At 38.4% G+C, this 7,395-nt stretch overlaps 1 pseudogene; it reads left to right on the top strand.

The window, feature by feature from the left end:
- Positions 1 to 5,515: 5,515 nt before the first annotated feature.
- On the top strand, positions 5,516 to 7,119 carry LOC100685502 (annotated as a pseudogene).
- Positions 7,120 to 7,395: the final 276 nt, after the last annotated feature.

Consider the following 7,395-nt stretch of genomic DNA (forward strand, 5'->3'; position numbering starts at 1 on the left):
CACTGAGCACAGAGCCCAACACAGGGCTTGATGCCACAACCCTGAGATTGTGACCTGGGTTGAAATCAAGAATCGGACACTTAACCAACTGAATGAGTCACCCAGGTGCCCCTTTAATGAGTTTTAATATCAAAACTACACAGCATAATTAGAATTTGTTTTATTCTCTGTTAATAGTGCAAAGTTTTCTTGGATTGTTGGCTTACTCTAGATATGATTTTGTGGAAACCCAGCCCTTACAATATTAAAAGAGCTAAGTTTTGTTCACAACTAGGTAACCTTCTGTAACTGCCTTTAAAATCTTTGTCACTTGAATTAAATAGATAATTGAGTATTATTTTATATTGGTCTGTGATCCTATTAGTCAAATGTTCAAACCTTTTGACATTTTGGCAGCCTCCCAAAATTAAATTCTAAATGCAGGGTTTTTTTGTTTGTTTGTTTGTTTGTTTGTTTGTTTTTTGCCTTACAGTAACTTTGAGATTTCCCACAGGGTCCCTGGAAAGTCTCAAAGGACTTGTACTTCACCCTCTAAAAGAGAGATATTAAATTAATTAGATTTATTTGGTATGTGAAGTTACATGGAGGCATTGTCAAACAAGTGGTGATAAACCCTTTAGATTATATTTTTATGGATGTATGTTATTAATTAATATAATAGTTCTAAAAACTGTATGAAATTCCTAAAAATCTGATATGTCCTGGCATAATGTTATCAGTCATAATTCTAGTTATTATCATAAAATGCTGTATGTCACAGAAATAACCAAATGTCCTTGTTAATTCCATTACAATGAACTCTTACCAGGTCTTTCACCATAGACATTTTAAAGCCTTGTCATTTACAAGGAGTTACTGCTTTACCCTAAGGCTTTTGCAAAAGTGAGATTCACAGTTCAAAAGATGAATTGGCAGGATGCTCCATGTTTCACTAAACTAGTCTGTTAGTCCTGAAAATAGGTCAGTTCAGTTAAGGGGTTTTGTCTCATCAAGATGTGGTGATGCAAGTGGGCTTCCAAAGTTAGACCTATATGGTGCCAGCAATTAGTATTTCAAAAGAGGCATTCCTATGAAAACAAAAGAAAAACAATGCTTATTGATTGGAGCAGACTATAAATCTTCCTTAGTCCTGAGGGAAGCCAATTGGTATGATTTCTAGATGTTGGACTGGAAGCAACATCAGATGGGAGTAAGAACAGGCAATGGCAATTGGATACATTTTCCTGGTTTGCAGTATGAATGTCTTGTTGATCTTTCTGAGTGACTCACATAGCAAAAGGCACAAAAGTTATCCATTCATGAGCTGTTGTGGTGAGTTCCCTCAAGTTTATATAAAGTTGTCCAGCTTTAGTTGGCAGGGGGAAAAAGCAACCTCTGTTCCTAGTGACTTCAAATCAGAAGGGTAGGGAAAAAATTGAAAATGTTAGTTTGAAAAAATGTAGCCAGATGTATGAGGAAGCTAAAAGAATTTAGTCTCCAGTCCAGTTTATGGGTAAATAACAAAATGTTAAAAACAATAAATAGGTCTAGAATCTAATAGCCACACATGTGCAATATAGTTTCCCATTGAAACATTTTTTTTCTTTCTATAGTCAACTCTATCACAGATAATCTGAAACCAAATTATTTGCAAAATCAGTCTACTCTCCTTACACTTGGCCTGATTATTTAGGTAACTGCAGCAAAAATAGTGATTAATCATATAAGCTCTTTTAAAGTTTGCTTTTATAAGGAATCTCAAGTTAGACTTCAAAGCCTCTTGAGGTTAGAAATCCAAGTTAAGGACTTGCCATTAGACTTTGCTAAATACCTATAGATTTGGGATGATTCTTCTCTTCTCAAGGTCCCCAAAATATCCTGAGGTGCCTGATCCTATCAGGAAGTGACCTTCCTTACTCACTTGGTAAGGATTTAAGGACCCAAGTGAGCAAGGATACAGCCCAATTTTCCAAAGGGGATTTATTGGCTCCATAAAGTCAACCTTAGTTCCTTAAACTGTCTGGTCATATACTATTCTATGCACATTGTTCTCAAAGAGAACAGTCCAATCAAAGTCTTGGTAATATAACCAATATTTCCAGGTGTGTCCTGCTATAGGAAGAACATATTTTCATTGAACTTATGCAAATAACTATATCACCATGAAAATAAGACTACTCTTTAAGAGTTTCTGAATTCTGGAGGAGATAAGTGGAAAGAGACAATAATTGTTTCATTTTGTTCACAAAGGTATAATTTCCCAAATTACTGTAAATCATAGATAGCTTAAGAGAAAAGATGAAAAGGCATCCTTAAATCTGGAAAAATAAGATGTTATTTATTTTAAAATAAATTATTTTATTTTCAAACCAGCAAATGTTTGAAAGAAAAAGTCATACAAAACTACAATTATCTTCATGAATATATTCAGTTCCACATATTTAATTCATGATGATCTTGACCTTTTGTTAGCAGTTGTGTAAAGCCTTCAGCTTCACAATTAGAGTTCTGTAAATTCTTACTCAGTTCAATGGTATGATTGGAAAGTTATCAAAGCTCTGTACTTGTTAGAGTCCTTTCCATGAATCTCCTTGAAAAGTATCAGAGTAAAACAATAATTATCTTTAATGACAAAAGAAAAAATGGACATGGTTTAAAAAAAAAATCCCATAAGACTGTCAGCAGATTTTTTAGAAGAAACTGTGCAGGCCAGAAGACAATGGCATGATATATCAAAGTGCTGAAGAGAAAAACCCATAATAAAGAATATTCTGCCAATAAGATTATCATATAGAATTGAAGGATAGAGAGTTTCTTAGACAAGTAAAAGAGAAATTCATCACCACTAAACCAAATTTAAAAGAAATGTTAAGGGGCTTTTTCAAGGGGGAAAATGGCATAATTAAAAGTGAAAAAAATTATTTTTAAAAATTTCATGAGTAGGGCAGCCCAGGTGGCTCAGTGGTTTAGCGCCTACCTTCAGTTCAGGGCCTGATCCTGGAGACCCGGGATTGAGTCCCACATCGGACTCCCTGCATGGAGCCTGCTTCTCCTTCTGCCTGTGTCTCTGCCTCTCTCTCTCTGTATGTCTCTCATGAATAAATAAATAAAATCTTTAAAAAAATTTTCATGAGTAAAAGCAAACATACAGTAAAGGTAGTAGATCAATCACTTATAAAGTTAGTATGAAGGTTAAGAGACAGAAGTAAAATTAATTATATCTAAAAATTAGTGTACTCAAAATAAAAATATAAATATTACAAAATATACATAAAACATGGAAGGGAAGTAAAAATGTTCTTTTACTATGTGTTCAAATTTAAGTGACCATAAACTTAATATAGAATGGTATATATGAAAAATATTATATATAAGCCTCATGGTAACCACGAACCAAATCCTATAATAGATATAGAAAAATAATAGAAAGGATTCCAAGCATAACACTAAATAAAGTTATCTATTACAAAGAAACAGAGCAAAAGAAAAAGAAACCAAGAAAAATTGCAAAAGCAACCAGAAAACAAGATGGCACTAAGTACATACCTATGAATAATGACATTAAATGGTCTGAATGTTCCAAGCAAAAGGGATAGGGTGGCCAAATGGATAAAAGACAATAATAAAAAAAAAGATCCATTTATACACTGTCTACAAGAGACTCACTTCAGACTTAAAGAATACATGGACCAAAAATGAAGGCATGGGGAGAAGATATTTCATGCAAATGGAAACAAAATTTTAAAAAGTCTAGGGTAGTAATACTTATAATAGACTATATAGACTTTAAAAGAAAGACTGTAGCAAGAAAAAGGACATTGCATAATGATAAAAAGGGATCAATCTAACAAGGGGGTTTAACAATTGTAAATGCCTATGCACTCAACACAGGAGCACCTAAACACATAAATAAAATATTAACAGACATAAAGAGAGAAATTGACATTAATACAATAATAGTAGGAAACTTTAACACCCAACTGACATCAATGAATAGATTATCCACATAGAAAACTAATAAGAAAACACTAGCTTTGAACAACACATTAGACCAGATAAACTTAACAAATATACACACATAAAACATTTCACTCAGAAACAGCAGAATACACATTCTTTTCAAGTACACATGAAGCATTCTCCAGGATACATCACATGGGCCACAAACAAACCTCAATAAATTTAAGAAGACTCAAGTGATGTCAAATATCTTTTCTGAGCACAATGGACAGAGAGAGAGAGCTTTTCCAAAGACATACAGATGGCCAACTGACATGAAAAGATGCTCAATCTCACTAATTATCAGGGAAAAACAAATCAAAAACACAATGAGATACCATCTCACACCCATCAGAATGCTTAGTATCAAAAAGATAAGAAATAAGTATTGACAAGGATGTGGAGAAAAAAGGACCTTCATGTACCTTTGGTGAGAATGTAAATTTGTCCATCTACTATACAAAACAGTACGGAAGTTCTTCAAAAATTAAAAATAGGAATCACATATCCAATAATTCCACTGCTGGGTATTTATCTAAAGAAAATGAAAACATGGGAGACAGGCAAAAAGATGGAAGAGTGGGGGGGTCCTTGTTTCATATGGTCCCCTGAATTTAGCTAGATAACTATCAAACCATCCTGAACACATATGAATTCAACCTGAGATGTAAAGAAAGAATGGTTGGATCTCTACAAATAGAAAACTGACTGCTTTTTTCAAGAGGCACAGAAAGCCTTCATGGAACAAAAACCTCAAACAGCAAAGAGTTTACACTGAGTCCGGCTTCCTGGCAAGGGGCAATGCAACTCCACCCAGGCACAGACATAACTGAGAATCAGCAAAGAACCCCCCAACCCCCCAACCCCCACCCCCACCCCTGGCCAGAAGACCAGCTGGAAGAACAGGTGAACAGTAAGTTTACTGACCAAACAGCACTGGAAAACTCCAAAACTGGAGGAAAGAAGTATCTAGAAATCAAGTTTTTCTCTTATTATTCATTTATCTTTCAGGTTAAAATTGTCCAATATTTTTATCTTCTTTCCCTGCCTCAACTAGTTTCTTATTTTACCAACTCTTCATTTTTAAATCTTTTTTAACTTTCATATTTTACAGTTATAGATATATTCATTTTTGGCTTCCTTTCTCTGTATTCAATTATATATATATATATATACTTTTTTTATATAATTTTGGAATCCAGTATCTTCTAACACACCAACCAAAATACACTCAGTACCAAGTGGATCACCCTATTTTGTCCACTCTTTGAGATTATCTTCTCACTTACCCTTTCTTTTCCCCTCTTTTTACGTTTCTCTTTTTATGTTTGTTTGTCTTTGTATTTTTTCTTTTATTTTCTGATTCCTGGCCTCTTCAGAATTGTCTAGCATGTATTTTGCTTGGGTCATGGTTGATTTTTTTGACCCTGCTCACTGGTACAGCCATTCTGCATTGGACAAAATGATTAGAAAGAAGAATTCAGGGTTGGGAACATGGAGCGAAGGGAGTCGATTCAATGGGGTTCTGGGCCAGGCTATGGAGCAGATAAATGAGCTGAAAGAGAAGGGCTAAAAGGCCACCCTGAATGTGGGCAACAGCGATGATGTGCTGCAGTGCTACTCTGAGGCCGTTAGATCCCCAGAACCACATGCTCTACAGCAATCGCTCCACAGCCTAGCCAAGAAAGGGGACTACCAGAAGGCTTACGAGGATGGCTGCTAAACTGTGGACTTAAAGCCCGGCTGGGGCAAGGGCTATTCGAGGAAGGCTGTGGCCCTTGAGTTCTTAAACCGATTTGAAGAAGCCAAGCGAACCTAGGAAGAGGATTTAAAACATGAAGCAAATAATCCTCAGCTCAAAGAGGGCTTACAGAATAGGGGGCCAGGTTGACAGAACAGAAATTCATGAACCCTTTCAACATGCCCAATCCGTACCAGAAATTGGAGAGTGATCCCTGGACAAGGATGCTGCTCACTGATCCTACCTACCAGGAGCTGATAGAGCAACTAGGAAACAAGCCATCTGACTTGGGCACGAAACTGCAAGATCCCCGGGTCATGACTACTCTCAGCGTCTTACTGGGGTGGGAGGAGGAAGTTGCAACACCTCCCCCGCCTCCACCTCCCAAGAAGGATACCAAGCCAGAGCCAATGGAAGATCTTCCAGAGAATAAGAAGCAGGCTCTGAAAGAGAAAGAGCTGGGGAACGAAGCCTACAAGAAGAAAGATTTTGACACAGCCTTGAAGCACTATGACAGAGCCAAGGACCTGGACCCCACCAACTTGACTTACATGACCAATCAAGCAGCCGTGTACTTCGAGAAGGGTGACTACAGTAAATGCCAGGAGCTTTGTGAGAAGGCCATTGAAGTGGGTCGGGAAAACCGAGAAGACTATCGACAGATTGCCAAAGTTTATGCTCGAATTGGCAACTCCTACTTCAAGGAAGAAAAGTACAAGAATGCCATCCATTTCTATAACAAGTCTTTGGCAGAGCACCGGACCCTGATGTGCTCAAGAAATGCCAACAGGCGGAGAAAATTCTGAGGGAGCAAGAGCGGCTGGCTTACATAAACCTGGACCTGGCTTTGGGGGGGGAAGAACAAAGGCAATGAATGTTTTTAGAAAGGGGACTATCCCCAGGCCATGAAGCATTATACAGAAGCCATCAAATAGAACCCAAAAGATGCCAAATTGTACAGGAATCAAGCTGCCTGCTACACCAAACTCCTGGAGTTTCAGCTGGCACTCAAGGACTGTTGAGGAATGTATCCAGCTAGAGCCAGCCTTCATCAAGGGGTACACTGGAAAGCAGCTGCCCTGGAGGTGATGAAGGACTACACGAAAGCCACGGATGTCTACCAGAAGGCATTAGATCTGGACTCCAACTGTAAGGAGGTGGCAGACGGTTACCAGCGCTGCATGATGGTCCAGTACAACCTCCACAATAGCCCCAACGATGTGAAGTGACAGGCCATGGCTGACCCTGAGGTACAGCGGATAATGGGTGACCCAGCCATGCAGCTCATCTTGGAGCAGATGCAGAAGGACTCTCAGGCGCTCGGCGAACACTAAAAGAATCCTGTAATAGCACAGAAGATCCAGAAGCTGATGGATATGGGTCTGATTGCAATTTGGTGATGACTTGCTCATCGTCCACTTCCCTTCACCCTCATGTAGAAAGAGGAGCTGGGACTGCGGCAAGCAGCGCAGAGCAGAAGGGAGAGCAGGGGAAAGTGAACAGCTTCTCTCTATATATTTATATAGACTATGTGGAAGACACAGAGACTCCTACTCATGTCACTCCCACCGCCGCTGCCTCTCGGCCCTCCCAGCACACGTATGGTCTCTTCTGCTGCCCCTGCTGCCTTCTGTTCCCTTCCCCAACCTCAGTCACTGTCTCAGCTGCTCTCCTAT

This window comes from Canis lupus, chromosome 5, assembly GCF_011100685.1.
Source record: "Canis lupus familiaris isolate Mischka breed German Shepherd chromosome 5, alternate assembly UU_Cfam_GSD_1.0, whole genome shotgun sequence".
Classification (NCBI taxonomy): Eukaryota; Metazoa; Chordata; class Mammalia; order Carnivora; family Canidae; genus Canis; species Canis lupus.